Genomic DNA, 21,432 nt, shown 5'->3' with positions numbered 1-21,432 from the left:
AGGCACACTGAAACAGCTAGCTTTGATGCTCTAAAAGGAGATTTGAAAGCTAGCATTTTTCACCTGAGACCATAGGTCCCGTCTCACCGTTAATGGAAAGAAGGAATGCCCAGTCAGGTAGGCAGCAATGCCAATAGCAGCTGCCTTCTCAAGAAAACTGTGCCAGGACAAAGGCATGGAACAGAGTGGGTTAAGAAGCTCATCTGGCCATACCCCACAGCTCAGGCTGAACACAAAATCCTGTTTAGTAATTACCAAAGGGAGAAGAGAAACACCTTTCATGTTGGGAACAATTCAATGGAGGCAATTGTATTTTGTTTTCATGCAAATTTAAGCACAATATAAGATCACACATAACAGGAGAGACAAAATACAAATAATTCTGATTTATTCTAGCCAACTCATAAACTACCACCACACTAGCATTGAACTATGCCTCCATGCCAGGCAATGGAAGTAGACCCAAATACACATTGCCTAACAAAATAAAAGCTAGATGTTTCATGCTTTATCATTTAGCAAAAATTGGTTATGAATTTCTTGATAGAGACTGTGATAAATATTGACAGAGTTTCCAAGACACATTTATGTTATACGGTTTTATTTTAACAAGAAAGAGATACTGGGCTTTGCTTTATCATTCTATTACAGTATTACCCAGAGTCTAAATTGCCTCTGGATGACCAAAATACAATGTTCTTACTACTGCTGCATAATGCTAAACACAAACCAACAGTGCCTTTTATAATTAAGTCCATTAATAGCTGACTTCCCTGCATTTACAGGAAGATGAACAAAATTGTCTTGATATTGGCCTCACAGGAGAAAGATGCATGTCTCTTTTCAGACAGTCTGTCTACCAATACCATCCTGTGGTAAGTGAAGTTGCAAATACATTTGTCTGAAACTAAGTAATGTCAGTTTCATTTAAAACAGTATATTTTGCCTAGATCCACTATCATCATTCCTAGTCAGAGAGCCATGCCTGCAGAGTACATAGAACTTTAATTTCAATCGATATGTGTGCACCATTTGAAATCAATATCTATAGAAGATATATTAAACTTCACTAGAAAAAATGCCAGTAAATAGAGCCAATTATCAGATTTTTTTTTATATTCATGAAATAGGAATAGTCATTGTCAAGATAAGCAATCCATTAAATGAATGAATGATTTGTCTAGTAGCTGGAAAGATTTAATCTTTAGAGCAAGGGAAATCTATAAAAGCTGTGAAATCAACAATATATGCTGACCACAGAAATTCATTACTTTTAGGGAGACAGCTATTCCACAAAGTGATCAGCCTCCCTACAAGCATCTCAGTTCCCTCTATAAACATAAATTATGTAATTTCAGCATGAGATGTTTATGATGTCACTAAAGTGTGTTCTAGAATAGGAGATAAAGTAACTGGCTACAAAAAATAATGAACCCTATTTGTGACGTGGCCAAGGTATGGTGCTCGATTTTCTTTGGAGATGGATTGGTCCTCTAATTTTAGATTATTAGTATTGCTTCTTCTGGCATTTTGTAACAAAAATGTTGAGATGGTATTAATAGCGTCAGTGACAGTAGCAGAGACAGAACAAGCCAGGAACTACAGCTGTCGTTATTCACCCTCTCAAAAATAGTCCTAAATCCACTAGTCAGGATAGAAGCCTACCTTATAGCAGGACTTTCCCCATTTCTCTAGTTTAGTGGAGTTGCATTACAAATATTTTTTATCCACATCAAAGACAGAGAAAGAAGTGAGATTTTTCTTTAAGTTTCTAAAAGTACTCAGCTGTCGAGCACTACTGATACTGCTTCACCAAACACAACTGAGCAGCACTTACTCAGCATTATAAGATGCGCTTCTCAAGAAAGACACTTCATATATGCTTTAAATAGTTTTTAGGGCTCTCTTCACTACAGAAGAGCTACAACACTGCTTGCTAGGGAAGCCTTTAGAGTGATTGAAGCATGAAGAGTGGGCTCTTGCATCCAAATGAGTCATTCTGTACCAGCAATATCAGCTAAATATAAGTAATCTGTGAGCATGAGGACAAAGGGTGGGTAGGACAAGCTCTCCTTTTCTGCATAGTGTTAAACCTGATTCATTCTAGGAAAAAAGCCAGTGTTTCCAATTGCACCTATCAGCAATAAGGACTGAAATTTGTGAGTTGCTGAACAAGCACAACTGCCTCTGACTCACTGAGCACAAAGGGTGTTTAGCACCCTAGAAAATCAAGACCTAGCCTGATTTTACAAGTGCAGAGTACCTGCAGATCCTATTGGTTTTACTGGGAGCACCTTTAAGAAGCCATAATATCATAGGTAAAAATAAAAAAAATGGGGAAGAACACATTCTGTCCCTCCTCAGAAACACCTAAATATGTGCTATGCACTAATACATCAGTAACAGCCTGGTTTTCAGAGATACTAAGAAAGACTTGTAATCCAAGTCTGGAATACCAAATTAAAATCTCCAGAGATCACAGATAGTTCATATTGAATTCCAATAACTGTGGCCACTTTTGAAAGTTTGAGTCTTAACCACCATGGCTATAACAACATCCCATAAAGAACGTTTTGTTTCAACTTACTTTAAGCAATTGTCTCCAGAATCCTCCTCTGCTACATCACACTAAGAACAGTGACTGATTTCTAGAAACAGTTATAGGAAATAAGTGGTTAGTGTCCTACTAAGGGAACATCCGATGCCAGTTTCTAAAGCCAGTCTTGTCTTCACAAGTGGATCTAAGCACTACTTCACGTGAATTAAAAAGAGTTGGAAATAAACATATTCATATCTGGAGATAAAAAGAGATGAAAGCTGATCACTGCTTGTCAGATTGGGATTCTGATTGAACAGAAAATGACTCAGGTTTCTTATAAAATGGGTTGGTTCTGATTTTACCAATGCCTTGCAATGGCTTTATAAATACTATATATTTTGTTACAACCCACCTTCGGGAAAAACAACTTTTATCTCTCATGTAATTGACTACACTCTTGTTAAAAAGCTAAAGCAAATGGTATATTCACAGTTTTTTTCCAAAATATTCATATATTTTGTGTCAATTTATGATATAATATGGATCTGGTGTCAGGAGATTACTATATCTCAGATAAATATTTACTGATACCATATACATTTTAGTTTTTTGATACCACGTAGTACAAAGAAACTATGACTTAATGAATAAATTCTACTTTTCCTCAAAATCAATTAAATACAGGGAAATTCTCCTGCAGGAAATACAGAGAGTACATTTTTCCTGTAATAACAGCTTTATGCATAAAAACAGTTTGCCACCAATTTGAGTTCTGGCTATATTACTTTCATACAGAGGAATTACATATTAGGATTGTTTATGACAAGTGCAAAACTTTATAAATCAAAACATTTAAAAGGAATATTTGGAGACCCTGCTGCAGTAGAACTGTCTGCCTTCTAGGGTGGAAAGCAGATAAAAAATGATGAGACCTATTCATTCGGCTTTTACTCACATGAAAAGGGGAAAAAAATATGGCAAAAAAGTTACTCCTCAGAAGCACCCAAAATTTCAGCACTGAAAGTGTATGACAAACACCTTGAAAGGAAAATGGAATATAAGCTCCTTACTCCCCCACAGCAAAGGTAATTGAACATATCAAGTGAAAGCAGGCACTGCAATAGCCATTATTAACTCAGTATTTTAAAACCTGTGAAATAACACGACAACCTTGTTCTATTTATGTCAAAGACAAATGTTTGAGCTAGTTCTTATTCTGTCTGACCCACTCGGACATGCATATATTGATACAGGGCACAGCAAAAGCAGCATTCGACATTTCTGTATTATAGTTCCCTTCTTGCAGCTTAGCACCCTCTTTGAAATGGCCAGCTTCCTCTTTATGAAAAGCATTAGACAATTAGAACAGACCTGTCTTAGGCAGAATTCTGATCAGCCAAAGACAGCACTTTCTAATGGATTCCAAGGAGAACCATATTTTCTTTGCGAATCTGTAACTGAATAAATACAGAAAACACCAACGCTATTACGTGAAACATGTCCTTGAAGCACAATAGTGTTTTTATTTACAAATTGTGTGCTTCAAATATGAGTTTTTATGAGAATTCAGGTTTGAAAAACTTCAGCTTGTACTTTAACTATACTGGGGACAATCCACTGAAGTGTCCCCGTGGTGCTGGTGGTAGCTAGTACAAACCACATGCGCTACATGATGCAGCACTCAGGTCTGATAGCTGGTTTGGTCCTCAGCAGTGCAAAGCTCATAGCACTGGCTCTACTCTGTGTGGATACACAGAGCTGCCAGAGCTGTCTCAGATGTGGCCCTCATTCTGCTTCCAATAGTACCTCTGTCCCAGCCCTCTGGATATTCATTTCTGTTTACGTCCAGTGTAGACAAAGAATCACCTAGCCAAAGTTCTTTAATACTTGGACCAATGCGGTTCTGGGGATAATTGGAGCAAATCTGAAACAAATTTATTGTCTGAAGCTTTTGTTAAGGTCCGTACACCAGCTTCTTTATAACCTGACATTACTGATGTCAGATGCTCTACAGTGCGTGTCCACATGATCAGTTACTGCAAATAATCCATCTGTGTTAATTCCCTAAATTACGATGTTTTAAGATAATACACTCATAAATGCATTCTATTCTCATCTTCTTGCAACCGTTTTCTTTGTTTGTTTTGGCCTAATGGTATGTTTTTAATACCACGCGTAACATTGGGGGCCTATACGTGTCTAGTTGATTGTGACCTATAGTGAAGCATACAGCTGAGCCATAGTAACTAATGCTGTGCATGCATTTTACAAATGTGAAATTAAATGTACTGTCTTCTGCTATTTTCCAGGTATTTTCTCAAAAAAAAAAAATCACCTTAATGTAGACCAACATGTTTTACCTCACATTTGTTGGGAGGATGCACACAGTTCCTGCTGCTTAGATGGAACATAGCAATTTGAAAAGTTGGGATCATCCACACGATATACCTCTTTTTCTGTAAATGCACTTGTTTGCTAAACATTTTCAGATCTCTACCTCAATAAATCTTACTCCATGATTTAATTTGAAATTAATTGTCATTTTAATGTCATAATCTTCATTTGTCATAGCTTTAATTTTTCATAATTAAAGCAATTATGACAATTGTCATAATTAAATAATGAATTATTAGTTAAGTGAAAGTTTCATGGGTTGTTTTGCTTTCAAGAAATGGTTCCCTATCATATCCAAAAAGTCTGCAGTGGAGGACCAAATATTCACCTTATGAAGGCCTTCCTTTGAGAACAGAGCTGCAATAACAGTCATTTATATCCAGAGAAATACAAGTATTAGGATGCAGCTCTCTCCACAGACACATCCCTTGATACTGAGTTCTCAGGCTGGCCTTTAATGTCTGTATTTGTTAACTTCAGTACCTTGAGTACATCCTTTCCTGGAGTCTGACAGCTTGTAGACCCACAAGGCAAAAATTCCCTTTGTGAATGTGAGAATGTCAACAACTTTGGCCACACAAGCCTCATATCTACCACATACTGCTATATACTGCTCCTGGCCTCCTCTTGCGGAATTGCTCTGCAGACAGACTCTACCAGCTAGCACAGTGACTCCTTCCCATTGCTTTGTTGCGGTCAACGTTGCTGTATAAACTACGTCAGCTACAGCTACATTGATTGGAGTGAGAAAAAGATCCATCTGTTTACTCAAGATTGTAAGGCTTTAGAGCAATAGAAGCCATTTTTAATGACTAAAAAAATTGTTTTTACTCCATACACTACTTATTTTTAACAATGCCCAATATCCAGCGCTTTACACAAGATTTCAGGCTTAATAAGAAGAGGAAGAATGCAAGAAAGCTAAACGTGAAAGGGCTGTATTCTTACTCTATGCAAGTGACTCTACTTAATGCAATGCATAGCATGGCATCAAGGCCAGAACCTGCCCAAATTTAAATGCTAAATAGTGCTACCACATCTATATGAATAAAATTATATCATAGAAGTTGCAATTCATTCAGTGTCTTTCTGAAGGCCAGATGAAGGGTTTTTGCATGGGCAGCCCTGTAACATCTAACTCCCGATTTGTTTTCTTACTAAACACTGAGTTAGAAACAGGAAAGAATTTAGTCTTTGAATCACAACTGGAAAAAAAAATCTTTATGCTTAATCAGGTCAGTTTTGAGTGCAATGCTGCTTAAATGCTATAGCAAATCATTCAGGATTTCTGCAAAGGTTCAGCTTCACTCCATGAAGAGAAAAAAAAAAAAAAGAGAGAGAAAAGCAGCAGGAACGGTTTGTTTTGTTTTTCTCCCCTTTTGTGGCTGTTGCATCTCAACTATTTATGGAGAAATTTCAGAGCTGCAAAATCAGTATTTGATGATGTGCTCGTATAAGATGTTCCTTCTCCTGACCAAAAAGCATTGTGCCACAGAATACAGGATTAAAATAAATAGGTAAAAATCAGACACAGCAGAATTCATTTGTTCATATGCTTAACTATATAAATAAAAGTTTTTCCTAACCACACCCAAAAAGGAAAGCAGCCCCTCACTCAAACAAACACACATTAAGTTACAGTTTTCTAGCAAATAACACCCTTTCCTCCTGAAAAACACACTATGTACATTGCTTTTGACTTTTCAACTTCCTAGTCACTGGTCATCAAATTTTCTGAAATACTAACTTTACAAATGAGGGTTAGTAAGTTTTTTGACTGCTTTTGAACCTGTGCTTTTAATTCTCCGAATCCATCGCCTTATTTACATTGGCTAATGGCCTTCTGCTTGTCTTTGTGATTTGCTTTCTCAGCCACAAGGGGCAGTTAACTCTACAAAAACATCAGATGCCGAGTTACCTGTATTTCTCAAACCATTCAGACAGAAAAAAAAAAAAAAAAGAAAAAAAAAAGTATTCCATACACCTTGTTGGCAGGAAACCAGTGGCAGAGGTTAAGGACAAGCTTTTCAAAGAGTACTCTCTAGTTCTGGGATTTCAACAGGAGAGGGCAGGAAGTTAGGAGCATACGAATGAGTAGTGCCTGTAGCTGAAATTACATGTGCGTGGACTGCTTGAGTTGGGCTCACAGAAACACAGAGCCGCAGGGTAAGAGGTTACTTTTGACCTGTTTCTCCCACACATAGGCCTAACAAGGTTGCTCAGATGCAAGTCAAGAACAAAACTCAAAACCTTGGATGTTCAATATCTGTGGTTTTAGACCAGACCATCAGCACAGCAAAAGAAGACAGCATCCACAGAAATGCCCACATCAGTTCCTCTGCAACACTCCCATGTATAGGCAAGGCAAGGCAAGACACACGGTTACACGCCAGTTCCTCCTGTGCTGGCCGTGCCCCTGGCACACATCACAGCAACACCAAACCCCTAGTGTTGCTTTAACTCGTGGTAAGGTCCAGCAGGCCCTTTTGCCAGACCTAAACTTCCAAAAGAAGGCAACGGCAGGTGCCTTCTGCCTCAATTCCTGAGAGGCATTTACCTTCACAGTGGCATATAACTCAAAGCCGTAATGCCCTGCCCATGCTTTTTTTTTCATTTAAAGCAAAAAACACATTACAATAGCTCACAACTTCCTCTCCCATCCCTCCACATCTGCTCCACCTCAGGGGGTAATGGCACATAAAGGGCAAGTGACAGGGTTAAAAATGTTCTTCTTTGTTTTGAAAAGCTTAAGTCCTTCAGAAATTCCCTAATTTAATTTTTCTCCCCATTTTAGCCATACGCTGTTTACATGCCAGATGGGTTTTCCCCAAGCTCTCACACCACTAAGAAAACTGCAGCATTTTTTGTTAATTTATCACTGTATTAAAATATAAGAAGTGAACCATACATAGATAAAATGAATTATAGGTATACCTCCCATACATTCTGTACATCATGCTAGGCAAAAGCTGTGTTGTGTTAACTGTCAAGCTGAGAAATAGCTGACATTTGTTATTTTAATTAATAGTTTACTTTGCTGAAATAAGCTTCTATGAGAAGCTATGACTTTTATTAAATCTTCAGTACAGCATTATTTTCACAGATTGGGAGGAAAAGCTAATTTTCAAAGCCGCTTCACCCTACAAGGTCACCGCCAACAGCTTGAATGCACATGTCAAGGAGACATCTGCTTCAGAGATACCAATCTATGTTAAATGTGCATTATTTCAAAAAGTTAAGATACTTTTCATTGCAAGAAAAATGATTATTCAGTAATTATGTAGTTCTTTACTGGTGTTTAGTAGTACAGATTTTTGTCCCCTGTGGATTTTTTAATGTTTCATAACTGCCACCCTGAATTCTTAGACCTCAGCATTTGCTTTAGAAATCACAGTAAAGCATAGCCACTGATCAATTCAGACAGGCAGAGTTTCCGTCACTGATGTAAAACATTATACAGTTCCACCAGAAGTTTATTCCTTTTCTTTGCCCAAATATTTTGAGGTCATTGATGAGACCAGTAATTTCTCTCTTCTCTCCTCTATAAAAAGGACAACCACATTTCCAGCAAGTCAAATTTATCCTGTTTCTAGCCAATGCAAATATGCTTGGAAAAGAGAAAACTTGGTACGCTGACCCAGAGATTCTCTGGATGCAGTTCTTAGTTTAGTAGTTTTACAGGCTTTACTGCTGCTGATTTCAAAAGAGCTTCATGTGTAAAAAAGGCACAATGCCAGACCCTTTCTTCTGATTCTTGATCCACTCGAAGACTTTATATGAGGATACTGTTAAAAACAGCAAACTTGTTTTTTGCTATCAGCAAATGAAGATCAATACATCAGCTGATTTCTATGAATCATATTTCACTTTTGTTGTTGTTGATGTCTAGCTTACAGTGAACAAAACTTGTGCTCTCAGGATTGATCTGCAGCATCATATTAATGGAAATATTCTCGTTGACTTCAGGCACTCAATGCCAGAAATAACAAGTCTGAATGTTTATGACTATGTAATGTAACCACAGGTAGGTAAGAGCTCATTTTGCCTCCACTCTAAAGTGATTAAACGTTCCATTATCACAGTTAAAATACCACTGAGCTCAAGCTAATATTTCAGATATTAGCTTGGACTCAGCACAGCATCAAACAGTCCAGTTAGAAGCCACCTCTACTAGCTGTCATCAGGTACCTTGCATGCACAACCGTGTTTCTCTGAAGGACAGCTCTTACCATTGAGCTTGGTGAGTTTGCAGTGACTGTTTTAGTGCTTACTTTACTCATTTGCTTCCTTCCCCAGAGGGTGACTGCCAGGTGAACCACGGTTAGCTCTGCTGGGAGAGGCCAAGCCAGAGGAGAACCCCATTTGCTTTCATGGAGGGCCAGCAGTGTGCACTGAGAGCCCGCTGTGGCTGAGAGACTTGGTAAGGGTCTGTACCTATCTACACTCTTCCTGAGCCATTATCTTACAGGTAACTGCTTATTCCCTCATGTAATTTACATCACAGCTTCACCTGGACTTGAACTTTTATTCAGATATTATTTTCCTTGCTTCAGTGCTGACAACTTGCCTTGTTTTTTTCAAAATTAAAAAACTGGGATTTTTTTCTACTTGCTGGAATTCACATCTTGTGTTTTGAATATTAGAAGATGGAAAGCTCTGCTCATCTCATTAGCTCTTACGTTTTCTGTTTGGCTGCCTTTTTTTTTTTTTTTTTTGAAGAAAGGAGGGCTTTGTTTGTTTGTTTTTCTGCTTGAAAGAGTAATAGTAAAGCTATTACAGCCAACATTGGTCATCAGAATCCAAGACAGGCACAGGTTACAGAGAGAAAGAAAATAATTATTAGACAAATACTGGAAAAATGAACAAGGTCTTGGGCTAAAAACTTTTTATCAGTCATATGCATATGAGAAACAAATATACATTTGCTTGAATATAGAAACCCTTAAAAGCATATGCAAAGAATTTTTTCTTTTATGCTTTACCCTGAAAAGTGAGTAATTCTGCTTATCCTGTGTACTCTCGTCTCCCACGCTACTCAGTTTTACTACAGATCCAATGGGAGGCATTCACCACTCAGCAGCAGCAGCAGGTACACAGGACTGGGACACCTGGTACATCTGTGTTTACACTTTCTTGGCTTATACCCATCTCCCTTTTCACATTTCATTAATACAACTTTAAAAATCCTCTAAGTACTGAAATGCATAATTTCCTAATGCACCTTTCGATAAATACTTTCCTTGAAGCAGCAGGCTTTACCTGATTCAGATTTCTGGGGGACTTCTTGGTTTTGGGAGTGAGCCAGATGTCACACACGGCATGGCTGACCTGTAACTGCGAGGCTCTGCACAGCTTCTGTAGCATCCCAGTTGCACACATTCATGGATGAGCTGCACTGGTGACAGGTCTGGCTTTGTTTCCGCAGGAGTCAGCCATGCTGTCCCGCCTCAGGCCTCAACCTGCTGCAGCTGATTTGAGTGTTTGCTGTGCCCGAGGCCGTAACCTGCTGCTGCTGCCTTCATCTTTTATTTGCTAACTGCCTGATGCCACCTGTCTACCTCACATGATACAGCAACTGGGACCAGATCGTCTCCACCACACAGAAAGTTGGAAATAAATTTCCCTCCCAGTGCGTTCATAACTCCACTGATACAATAGTAAGGTCCTTCCTCGCAGAGCTGAAGGAGCACTGTACCAAACCTGTCAGAGCTCAAATGAAACCGCTTTTAATTCAAGTATCTTCAGAAAGGTGGAAAGATCAGTTCTGCAGCATATTAGGAGAGAGACAAAGGCTAAATTACATGCACCCCACTGACAATTGAGCGATGGGACTTCCTTCCTGACAACACTGTGTGGCAATTTTATAATTTCTCATTATAACCCTGATAATCAAAGGCTGTATTTATTGCTTGGCAACAATGCACAAAGGGATCTTCAGAAGAAAGTATGATCAAGACTTAAGACTTACTGAACTACCCCAGCAAAACCATCTGTACTGACCCCATCTCCATAAAACTGTGAGGTACCAAAGGAAGCTTAGAAACGTGTCAAACTGACCAAATCAAAGAGTTTCAAGGAACAGGAGTGTAATTCATTTTTCTAATTAGTTATTATATTACACACACTACTATTTTCCACAACTGTCACTGAGTAAAATCTAAATTATAGCAAAACCATGTTGTGGGGTTTTTTTGATTGTATCGTTGTTATCTGTTTAACAAGAATAAGACGGGATTATTTTATAGAAACAAAGTTAAATGTTTTTGCAATTAAACTTCCATGTTATATCAAAATATTATCACTACCTATATACAAACACTACATTGCTCTCTATATTCATATATAAAATTTTACAGTAAAAATAGAAATAATAATAGAAATTAAAAAGAAAATATTTCAGTTGTATTGACTGTAGATATAAATATGGAATTTGTGAGTTTTTTTGTTTTGTTTTTATATTAAGTAAGAGGAATTGAAAATGTTCATAATGATGGGAAACAGTTACTTGTCTTTTATCTTTGTTTGGACAGTGAACAACAATATATATATTTATGGCCTGTTAACATCTGCCAACAAGAAAATAATATGATTCAAGTATTTTTATAAGCTATATAAAGATATTTATTGGAGTCATTGCATCATTTTGTATCTTTTGGAATTTCATTTTCAGTTTCTGGTGGTTTATGAAAAATCAAATTTAGCTTAGTGATAATACTGAATGTTGGGAAACAAATATTACAAACCATCACTAAAGGAAAATATAAGTCTAAAAAATAAATGTCAGAACTGTTTATTATAAGATTTTTTGTTGTTGTTTTGTTTTTTCTGTAATTACTATGTACTTTCCAATGGGGAAAAAGTGGTGTCGAACATATACCCTTTTGAATACAGAAAGGCAATCATAAGCTTTCCTAAGAGATAACAGAGCAGTAACTAGCACATATCTAGATACGATGTAGATGCTTACAAGACAACATTGAAATTTAAAGCAGGGAAACAATCAGCAGTTGAATAGTTAATCTCATGTATTTTTAAAGAAAAACTATTTACTGGTTTCATTTTTTTCAAGTTCTGTCATCAATAATGCAATTCTGCTTTGTTTACGTATTCCTTACAAGTCACTTGGGCTTTATTCTTCTTTCCTTCTCTCCATCCTACATTTCTAAACCTCATTTGTTTTGGGGGAAAAAACAAAAAATAACAAAAACTGAGAAAAAAAAAAACACAACACAATACTAGAATCTCTTATGGCTGAGAACTATTAGGATGAACCCTAGCAGGATTAAACATAGGGAAGTTGTTAAAAATGTGCTAACACAAGTGAAATCCAAAAAAACTAAGGAGTGTGAGAAGCATATAAAATTTCTTTACACATGTCCTTCAAAAAAGTTTAATATGTAGTCAGGTCACATTATTGCACATCAAATTCTCTAGGTCTCTAGCTGCCAGTAGCAATTATCTGTAAGAGAACATATTTTCCCTCGTGACTAGCTATCGGGAATTTTTGAGTATACCTAAGCATAGCCTTGAGCAAAACTCCTACGGGGCACATTTGGAATAGAGTATTTCATTTGGATGAAATATTAAGGTTTCCGTGCAATATGTCTATCTATATATTTATACATCTGTTTCAACATATTGATCTGTTTATCTGTTTACTTTAATTACACGAAATAGTTGTATTAAAATGTAAACAGTTCTAAATCTATGTGTTTCTGTGAAGGGTTTTTAAGAGGCACAGCTTCCTAGATGCTGAGACTGCTGGCAGCAATAATGCATCCTGCGCCTACGGCTTCCACCAGCCACCTGACCCGGCAGGACCACACGGCCTGGCTCCACGAGCACATCACTGCACACCCTGCCCGTGCGCACACCACACACGGCACCAACGCACGGCAGTGGGATATGCTAGAGCCTGTTATGGCGTGACCAGCGATCATACGTGCCACCAGTAAGAAACAAGGGTGGGGACTTGAAGGAAAAGGAGAAATTCGATCACTCCAGAGAGGAACGTAAAGTCCTATAACTGGTCAGTTTTAAAAATGTATGAGGCAATCCCGCTTGCTTGAGGACTGTGAACAGCGCCTGCTGTGGTGGTTTATACAGCTCTGTGTGCCACACGGTCAAGTTTGCTGCCATGAGTTCTCAAGCAAGTTTCTATTTTCACAGTGCTCTAGCTGGAAGAATATTTTTGTGAAGATTTCTAGAAACAGAATACCTGTAAAAAGCGCAGGAAAAGAAAACTGCCTAGCTGATGGGAAGGGTCCCACAGCATACAAGAACCACTGGACTCTGGTAACAAGAAATACAATGAAAATGTGTAGTAAGCCTCTTAATGAATGAGATTAATTTAATTTCCATCTTGTGAACACAGGTGCAAACAACTGCTTTCAAATGAGATTATGTTGGTTTCATTTTGATATGGTCTGGGTCTCAACTGTACGTTAGCTGTAAGAACAGTTATTTGGGCTCATAACACACCCTCGGAAGCCTACAACAACCTTTCAGTTGATTTTAGTAGCAATCAGATCAAATCCTCTACATTTATGCATTATGCACGTACATATATCGTACAACCACATTAAATGTATGACAACATAAATAAAAATTAAGAGATTATTATTCAAGCACAGGGAGAATAAACTTTATCAGGAGGCTAGAGATTTTTTTAAATATATTTTTTAACAGCAATAAATAATTGCTAATTTTCATTAATACATTAGTTTGAATGCCAGAGCAAGCATAGTAAAGACTTTGATAGCTTTTATATTCATTTTTGTTACTTCAAATGAAAACAGCATTAAAAAATTGACAACTGAAATATTCTAATATTCTGTGGGGCCTTTATAGCAATAGGAGAACAAGAGTTGATACTTCCCAGCTTTCAAATGATCATGAAATATATGAAAAAGAAAAAAAAAAATCTCATGTCTCCTCTTAGTAATCCATTCACAGTCTTAAATGGTGTTCCTCCTTCATGGATTTTTCTGAATCTATCTTATTTATCAGTTTGGGTTTCTGTCCCATCTTTCCACATATTACGGCTAATTAGTACTCCCTGATGAGAAACAGTCCACCAATGAAAAAAGCATTTGGATAAAATCTACATTAACAAATGTAGTTCATTTAATATCATTTGTACTGCTGCATTATTAATAATATATAATTACCCTGTGCAGGCTGCAAGAGGGAAGAATAAAATCATTCATTAATTTCTTGGCCTTTACAAAAGGAGAAGTATATTTGCCAGGAAAAAAAAAAAAAAAGTACTGGTTTTACAGACTGCCATTCATCTGTGCTGTATGTCATGCTAAAATATTAACTTTTCAGTCTGGAAAGCACTGCTATATTTAAAAGAGAACCTTACAGTAGCCCAAGATGCAGTGTGCAATACCACTGTTCAAACCATAAGTCATTCCGAGAGAACTGAACAAAGCAGCATAGCAGGTGGCTATCTGAAAGTTGAGATTTCAAGAAAAATATTGGGAGATGTTTTCAATGCATACAAATTCCAGTTAAAAAAAAAAAAAAAAAAAGAAAGGAAATGTTTAAACCTGTTGTTTCCATTCCCTTTTTGTTCTACTTAGGTGATTTCATTACTTTTCTGCCACATTTCATACATGTTTCAAGACTAACTCCACCACAATAAATACTAGAGAAAAGCCTATCTAGCATTATTCAAATTCACTCGGTTAGACAAGGGGCATGCACCTCAACCTCTGAGCTCAGTTCTACAAGGCTGCTGCTCCAAAATTTAGAGAGAGACATGTCTTCCTGTGATTCCATAAAACAGGTGATTAATGGCTGCACTGATCATTCACAATACTACTACCCCAGTGAAATTTTGCTCACCTCAGGTACATAAATAAAAATATACAAAATCACTGACAGATCAAAACACAGTGCTATATCAAACTGGAACAAAGCAAATAAAGAGCAGAAAATATTGCAAGGAAAAAATTAATTAACATTCTCTTATATAAAGGTAACAGGTTAAGGGACCTTGAAATGAAGATGGAGGCATAAAAATGGGAGAAGAGAAAAATGTTTAAAAAAAATCAATCAAAAGTTGTGTATGTGAAGGGCAAGAACATTATCTATAAAAGAAAGCCACATAAAAAAAAAAAAAGAATCAGGAAAGAATAAAATAAATGCATGAGACAGAAAGCAGGGTATGGCAGGAATCACTAAAATCAGAGATTTGCCAGGTTGCAAGACAGGCTGAATAATAGGTTGAGTTCAGAAGGCAGAGCTGAGCTCATCTGGAGGATCAGGGAAAAAAGCTCATTCTATATGTATTGAATTAATGTACCTGCATGACAGAGTACGCGGGAGAAGGAACCAGCTCAATTAAAGGAGATCAGCAGGGAAAAAACAGAGCACGGTGAATAGCCGCTTGTCCCACTCGCTTAACCACAGAAACAAGGACAGAAATCATTGGGTCTGCACCACTGTAACTGAGTGGATAATTTAGATATAAGTTTTTAAGTGTTACAGGTTATTTAGCAGGCTGCTTAGAAACACATTGCTGAGAAAAACGTTACAGCAAACAAAAAAAAAAAAGGTGCTTTTTAAAGGGATGACCTCATAGTGGACACAAGGTCACCTGGAACTGTTTCTATCATTTGGTAAAAGCCTGAGGGGAAAAAAACAAAGAGGAAGTGGGGGCTCATACTTTACACTGACAAGTCAGGACATCAGGACAGAGCTTTCCTCATGTCCCCAGTTTGAAACAAGACATGCAAAAGAGAAGAACGGTTACAGTTAGAAGAACAGAAAGGAGTCAGATACATCTAGACCCAGGAGAAATCATTTAGCCAAAATTTTGAAGGCTAGAGACAAATTTAAAGCCAACGGCCTGATGGCAGACAGCACTGAGGAGGGAATTAAGCCACCCTGTAGAGGTACTGCAGGCCCCTGAGCAACTTGCTTCTTCTCAAGTCTCCTGCCTCACTCCTCTGGAAAAAATAAAACCAAAAAGCCCCAGAAACCCCTCACTTATCTAACAGAAAGATCTATAACCAAACTGCAAGAAACTAGAAAAATAATTTTAAAGGACGTAAAGATATCTTTCCAAATGATGAAATGCAGTGAAGCAGAGTAGCAGAGACTAACTCAAAGTTTGGAGTAAAAAAGTCATTCCAGAAATGTGGGAAATATCTGAAGTGTTCGAAATCAATTCCTGTTGTTGTTCTTGACTTCTCAAGCTGTTTATTTTAATTCTGCAAAGTGTGAACCATCCTATAGGTTTCAAGTGACTATTAGGTTTTTACAGAGAAAAGAGTCTTAACTATTATAAGACATGACCTGTAGGATTTTTCAAATTACTGTGGTTTGCATGACCATTTTTTTCTAATAATTAAAATAATATAACTTGTTCCTTTGGTTTTTGACATAAAGCTACACAGTGATGTGTGTGCCTATAGCTCTGCTTTTAAAGTAATGAAGCTATATAGTCTTAAATCTCCAAATTAAAAATATTTTATATGCAAGGCCTATGAATACTGAATTATCTGAATGCCACTGCCTGACTGATATAACAAATGAAAACGGTATGTTTTATTAAATAATATAAGAAACGGTGCATATTTCATCCATAATTATTGAGAACTCACAAAATGTCATTTTTCCCAAGTATTTTCCCAAAATGTATTACATTGAATATACTCCATATGTTCCATATAAATAATGCATATATTTATGCATATATATTTATATAGAAATATATTGTTTTTATATATTTATAATGTAATTCTAAGGGACCCGAAGAGACTTCTAATCCATTTGAAGTCATTCAATACAACTGAATTCAAGGTTAATAACTACTTTACCCTAAGTAGTGTTCTCTGCCAACAATCCTAGTTTCACTGTATTTACTACAGGATGCCACAGTGAAGATATAGCACAATATAAAATGAATGTTAGCAAGTAGAAAAAGCTAGAAAAGAACGACGACTACCACAGAATGAAGGAAAAGCAACACAGCCATAGGGGTTAACTTGACAATCAGTTCAAATCCCCGCAATATAAATGTCCCAGAACAAATCCAGCAGGATTCACTGATTTAAGTAAGCACTATGAGGAGAGGTGAGACAGTACTGTCACCAACGCAAGCTGCTCACTCACAACAAGCAGAGCTTCCTGGCAGAGGAGGCTACCTTAACTCATTAGGAGATAAAAGTTACCTAACATAGCTGGGTATTCCTCCCTGCTTTGTTTCAGGGGTTGGAGACCTTCACTCTGCTCAACCCAGTTACTGTAAATGATGATCGAGAATTCTTGGAGAGAGGAAACTTGCAGGATAAATTTAGAGAAGCTGAACTTACCTTATTTTTATCTAGTTAAGTATTCCAGAATATTCAAGGGATAAAGCTTTAAAATTATTATCTACTCCCTAATGATCAGAGCTACTTTGGAAGTAATTCAGAGAAAAAAAAAAGAAAAAAAAAAAAGAGGTTAAAAGAGGTTACCACAATCCAGGAGTTTCCTCCACCTCTCTCAACCAAGAAGGGGTGGAAAGAGAAAGCCAGACGTTATTTTGTGTTTGGTCATTTTCTCACTCTTCACCTGACAGCAGTCTGTGTAGAACGCCTTAATTTATTTTTTTTTCCCCCACAATCTTTAGGTTTGTATAGGATGTGTGAAAATCAGGAACAGAGATAACATAGCAGCTTATGATTCCGAAGCTCTTGAGCTTAAAACTGGGTACATCCATTTTTGCAAACAATATACTAGCATCTAGAGCTAGTATATGACACAGGCAGTTTTAATAAAGAAATGTGAAGCTTAAGCTCCATTACACGAGTTATGTCTTTTCCACACCTCTCCCTCTGGTAACACTACATGTTGTACTGCATTCTACCTCACTGCTCAGCCTTTGCTTTGTCAAAAGATACAGAGACACCCCAGTAATTGATAACGCATCTATATTGATCTGATTTTTGGCAATCTATGCTAATCTCTCAGTAGTGACTATTCTACAGTCCTGTGTGCCTAGGAACTACTCTTTCCACTAAGAAGAACAATTTGTTTCATTCATTACAACTGTGTTAGCAATACACACGAACAGTAATACACTGGAGAAGACTCTTCAGGGAGTAATAGAGCAAAATGTCCTACATGGACGTGTATTGCATGGATCTGCTGATGCAACAGAGCTTCTTTCCTGAGCTACCATCTATAAGCCTCTGTAACAAGTTTCTTTGTTCTTCCTTCACTGAGCTTGTAATTGTTGTATTTCTTGACTGAAAATACTTTACACCTGAGTTTTTGTTTTCTAAAATCAGAAGGAAGAAATGGAGCATGAGAGCTAAAGGTAAATTAATAAAATTAAATCCCTTAGCACAGCCCAATGCATTCCCACTGTGAAGTTTAAGCTTTTGTACATTTGGTCATGTTTTTTAATTCCTGCATTAGCCAACTGGGATAACAGTATTTTAATGCCCTTGAAGTAAAAACATATTTTTACTCAAGATTTCTAATGCTGTCACATACCTCAAACATAAAGATACTTGGCTGATCCATTTTCCCTTCCTCCCCACCAAAGGCAGTTGCAGGGCTTTGTGCTCCATCTACTTCCAGCAGCTCTGTGTTACTCCTTTCCTGGCTCATCAACACCTGTGAACAGTGAGCTTCCTATTATCTGCAGCTTCAGACCAAGCTGTAATTCTACACTATTACAGTATTGTTTAAACAGGCAAACTACTAAATGGAAATATTCAATATTCAAAAAAAAAAAAGAAAAAAAATTAGAAAAGGAGGCTAAAAATTCAGTGAAGTTTGCATATAATGAAAATATTTCAACAAGTGAAACATAACAATGCAATATTAAGTCTAATATTGGTGACATTTCACAGATCTTGTTAGAAACTAGGGAGCAGGCTTTATTTGAACTTTGTTGCCCTTATATTAGATTTCTTTTTTAGAATTAATTTATTTCCTTGTAGTTCTCATTATGTTTTTATTGCATTCATGGAATAGTGGAGCATTTCTCTAACTAATTTAACACCTGTAAATTCCCATGGTTGCTAATGAAAGACTGTGTAGACTACCAGATAAATTTCTAATTCATATTTCAAAGGTTGTGAGTTCAAATCCTATTAAGGTTGTACTTATTAATGTTTCTATTAACTCTTTTCCATCTCTGAAGCTATAGATTGAATTAATACTTCCAGTTTCTCTAAAGGAAGAGAACACATCTGCTCTAAAATGTCACACAAACTGGGGAAAAGGAAGGAGAAGGAAACAAACTTAGTAAAAGGACAGTTCAGATGTAATGTTGGCACTTTTCAATAGGATAATGCCATTCTTGCAATTATAGGCAAAACCAATTAACTACAGGTCATGAATCCCTCAAGTAGAAATAAATTCTGGTGTATATGAAACAGTGAAAATCCACAGTATTTCCATCTAGTGCAACTGCATGCTTGAAGTTCTTGCTTCTATTTTTATCTACCTAACGCACTTTCCTTTACCACACTAATCATTTAACCTCCCACTGCCTCAGTTTACTCATCTGTAAAATGGATGCGATATTTATTGACCTCCTAGTTTAATAATCCTGAATCCTTTGCACCATCTATAGCTATTTCCATTAGAATTTTAAAGCTAATAAAGTAAATGCAACTCCAATGGGATTTTGTCAGATTTAATTCATTAGTTATAAGATTCTTAATGGAACAGCTATAGAAGTGCAAAGGATTAATTATAGCTAAAAAACAAGCACTTAGAAAATAATTTAGCTATATCAAAAAGGATGTATCTCTAGAAATAACCCTGCCCAATGAGACTGGGAGCCAAGCAACCTTTAATATTGCCCTTGACTGACATAATTTAAATGCAGAAGCATTCTGGAACAATGCTGTAATTTATGCAGATACAGTATCTACATCTGCTATCAGAAATAATTATGCAAAAGGTTTGAGGATTTTTTTAATATATTGTTTTGCATATTTGATAACATCTGAGAAGATATATTTTGCACAGGCATTAAAGAAAATAATTTGAGTGGTGTACAAATACACCATACTTGATTAGTAAGCAGCATACTATATTCCCTTCTCACTTCTTGAATAGTAATTACTTTTTTCAAAAACGCTTATCAGAGTAACATTTTTTCACCTGTATTTGTAAATTACAGGTATTCACCCTATTTTTACACTGACATCCAAGTGATAAGGCTAAAAAAGCAGGTTGTTTTTTCATTCATTTCTTTATTTGACTTTGCTTCTCAATCATTTCTTAATAAACATATAGTATATATTTCCAGTTAAGGTATATTAAAATTCTATTGGAAATCAAAAGAATCCATTTGGACAAACATATCTATATCTATAATTTATGTGGTTTCAAAAATGCCACAAAAAATCACAGCATTTTGGGGAAAAAAAATCTGAATCGTCACTTTAATCTATTTGAGAAAAAGTAAACCTGTGTCAAAAACACCTTCATCTATCTGGTAATTTAAAATGCAGCTTGTTATCTCATTTGGCTTTTCCCTGAAATCAGTGTAAAACTGCTCAAACACATTAGGCTCTGGTTGAGAGACAAAAATACCTATTTTCCCACATACAGCACTATAGCACATAGTCACCAAAATCCCAAGGCGTGCAGTCTCTGTTGGAAAGGTTTGTGAGCAGTACAGTGTAACTGGCAGTACACATACGTCCTGATTCACAGAAGCCACTGTTCAAGGTCAGAAACATTTTGACCAACTTCTTGCATTAATTTGAGCCCTGCTTTACACTGTGCCTCACCTTTGGGCCATATTTATACCTTTAGCCCAATGACAACTGCAGACTGTAGCTTTCAGTCTGCAGAATTTGCTTTCAAAAAGACTGACTGACAAGTTCCTCTTTGTTCATTTCCTGAAAAATAAATAAATAAATAAATAAAAATCCCAGGGTCATGCTCTTCGTATTTTCAGAGCACTAAAAGCTCTAGAGACGTAAGGGAGACAGAACTGACTTCTTGCTGTTGATCACGAGCTCCATGGCAAGAAAAAGAAGATTGAGGCCTTGATGCAGACTGTCAGAATTTATACCGAGGGGGGCTGTCTTCAAAAGAAGGCTGTGGATAAATGAAAAGCTGGATACCAGGCTCTTCAGATGGAGCATGAGAATCAAGGTGCATGGGCTGAAGAGTCCCATCAATAGTAGTTCTGCAACAACAACCTGCCAAGAAAACTAGGGAGGCTCTGAAAAATGACTCAACAGGGAATGGGAGAAAGAGGATGTTTATCCATATGGTAACAACATTCACATGGCTCCTAGTAACACACAGTATGTAGCAATGCACTTGAGAGGAAATCATTTTAAAATATATTGTCTCCAAATTCTTGTGATTCATACTAGCTTATAAAGTCCTCAGGGCCAAATACCGCAGTCCCTCCTCAGTCCTTATTCAAGTAAAATCTGCTTGAAATCAATAGGAGTTTGCTTATATAAGAAAAAAGTGAACTGAGGATAAAATAGGGATATGATTCACAGTATGCATGGAAA

General features: G+C 36.8%; 3 long non-coding RNA genes across 3 annotated transcripts in view; 2 read left to right on the top strand and 1 right to left on the bottom strand.

Annotated features, from left to right (window-relative positions):
• The window catches only part of LOC136791402 (uncharacterized), a 57,068-nt gene extending 38,457 nt beyond the window's left edge, over positions 1-18,611 (bottom strand). Inside the window, exon 1 of the long non-coding RNA XR_010833372.1 lies at positions 18,428-18,611. This is a non-coding gene — a long non-coding RNA (uncharacterized lncRNA). The remainder of the gene's footprint in view (positions 1-18,427) is intronic.
• Positions 185-11,993, top strand: LOC106034116 (uncharacterized). The gene is made up of 3 exons (XR_010833340.1): positions 185-875; positions 9,230-9,353; positions 10,359-11,993. It is a non-coding gene; the product is annotated as an uncharacterized lncRNA (long non-coding RNA).
• LOC136791397 (uncharacterized) lies at positions 927-5,052 on the top strand. The gene is made up of 3 exons (XR_010833341.1): positions 927-1,455; positions 3,443-3,624; positions 4,849-5,052. It is a non-coding gene; the product is annotated as an uncharacterized lncRNA (long non-coding RNA).
• Positions 18,612-21,432: the final 2,821 nt, after the last annotated feature.

Source organism: Anser cygnoides, chromosome 8 (assembly GCF_040182565.1).
Source record: "Anser cygnoides isolate HZ-2024a breed goose chromosome 8, Taihu_goose_T2T_genome, whole genome shotgun sequence".
Lineage (NCBI taxonomy): Eukaryota > Metazoa > Chordata > Aves > Anseriformes > Anatidae > Anser > Anser cygnoides.
The sequence above is the reverse complement of the archived record's forward strand: the minus strand, read 5'-3'. Positions and strand labels throughout refer to the sequence as shown.